Source organism: Capricornis sumatraensis, chromosome 9 (assembly GCF_032405125.1).
Source record: "Capricornis sumatraensis isolate serow.1 chromosome 9, serow.2, whole genome shotgun sequence".
Classification (NCBI taxonomy): domain Eukaryota; kingdom Metazoa; phylum Chordata; class Mammalia; order Artiodactyla; family Bovidae; genus Capricornis; species Capricornis sumatraensis.
In genome coordinates, this window is record NC_091077.1 from 69,208,483 (window position 1) to 69,210,556 (window position 2,074).

At 44.8% G+C, this 2,074-nt stretch overlaps 1 pseudogene; it reads right to left on the bottom strand.

Annotated features, from left to right (window-relative positions):
* Positions 1 to 560: 560 nt before the first annotated feature.
* On the bottom strand, positions 561 to 1,754 carry LOC138086555 (G2/mitotic-specific cyclin-B2 pseudogene; annotated as a pseudogene).
* Between the last annotated feature and the right edge of the window lie 320 nt (positions 1,755 to 2,074).

Sequence of the window (2,074 nt, forward strand, 5' to 3'; positions counted from 1 at the left end):
CACAAAATTAACAGTGGTTTCCAGTCTAAGCTGAAAACTTAGTTTGGAGACTTCGTATGGAAGTCCTTCCATAGGATCACTAGTTATCTGTATCTTCCATTTCCAAATTGGGCTTTTGAAGGTGAGATCACCCAAAGGGAGAATAGTACCTGTTGTGCCAATGTTATCCCAATGAGCCACATGAAGTATAGAGCTCTGCTTTTACTCTGTAGGCACAGAGAACCCCACTAGTTGAGAAAAAGAGATGATTGTCTTATAAAGCAAGATAAATCTCCTTATTCACTGACTGACTTTAGATGCATTAAATCTAAATAGAAAAATGTGGACCAGGGGATGTCAGAATCCTGCCATCTTATCAATCAGGTAAAGACCCTAGCTTTTTTTTTTTTTTTTTTACCTTAAGAAAATCAATAGCTTTATTTTTCTTCAATATACATTTAGAAAACCGGTCTGAGAAGAGGTTTCATGAAATAGACCAGAGGACTATATACAAACTCAGGAATTCCAGATCAGCAAGACAAAGTGCACAGACAGCACACTCTTCCCCAGGGCCCTGGAGCTTAGGACTGTCCCAACAGAGGTGAGGCAAGCTCCTGGATGGCTCTTGAGTTCAGCTGAGGAATCGTGCTGATCTTCAGGAGTTTGCTACTTGCATGCTTATTCTTGATGGTGGTGAACTTGGTCATGTTCTTGTTGATATGCCCGATGTTTTTGGCCATGTGCCGCATGACCTTCAGCACCTCGCTCTCTATGTAGCCGGTGTAACTTAAAGCTGCTGCTTTAATTTCCATTTCCCTTGGCTAGAACCTTCTGGGATAGGCAAGAAGTGCCTGCCACCACCTTAGAACAGTGATAGGGCACCATGTCATAGTCAATGAGAGTCAGCTCCATCAAGTATTTGGCTGAAGTGCGCTATTCAACATCGACATTTCCGGCTTTCGATGCCCGCCTTAGAAATAGAGTGGCAACAGTTGACTCAGCTCAAATTTCAGTTCTTTCAAAATCAGAGTTTACATTTCTCGAATTTGAGAACTGGTGTAAGCATTGTTAGTGATGTAAACAAGTCTTTGATGTTTGGAGAAAACATTTCCTCATACTTGGAAGCCAAGAGCAGTGCCATAATGCCAACCAGCGGAAGCTTCTTAGGAGAGACTGGCTGAGCCTGTGCATATTGGCCCATGATGGCAACACACATGTACAGCGTTTCCTGCAGCAGCCTGAACTTGGAGTGCACTTGTAGCAGCCAGTCCACCAGGATGGCACACATGCGGCCATTTATATCTCTCCCATCAAAGACATGTTTATGGACTGCAGCACCTCAAGCTGCCTAGATACTGGTAGATATCCTTCACATAGTCGCTGCAGAGCTGAGGGTTCTCCTAGTCCTCAGTATCAATATCCTCAATTTTGTAGAGCAAGGCATCAGAGAAAGCTTGGCAGAGGTTCTCTTCCTTCATGGAGACGTCCTGAGGTGTGGGAGAAGGACCCTTTGGAGCCAACACGTCCATCTGTACTGGTTTCACAGAAGCAGTAGGTTTCGGGTGCTTGTTGACATTTGTTGTTTTGGTGGGTGGAACAGGCACTTTAGTGTTCTGGGTTTTCTGAGCTGCTTGTGTGGCTCGGGTTGTAACCCGATTTCCAATTTCTTCTAAAACTTCCCGCCTGATAGTCACATGACTTTTAGGTTTAGAATTAACTCCTCTGTCATTATTCTCTAAATTGGTGGATGCTGTCGGGCGTCGGAACAGCACCATGAGGAAAGGACAGGCAAGAGTGGCAGCCCGCCCCCCCCTCCCCCCCCCCCCCCGCCCAGGGGAGGACTCAGACTGGACAAGGAGAACACTAGTCTCCACTGTGCCATTAGGACTGCCAAGACTGTAGCTTTTAATGACTATCTTAGGGTACCTTGATCTTTGCAGCATAAGGTAGAATGGACCATTTGTTCCTCCTTGAAATTCAATTTTTCCTTGACTTCTGTAACACCATAGACTTGATTTTATTATTTCTGGTTGCCTCTTCTCACTACGTTCTTTGTGGCTTTCTCTTCTTCCACCTCTCCTTTTAATGTTGGGTA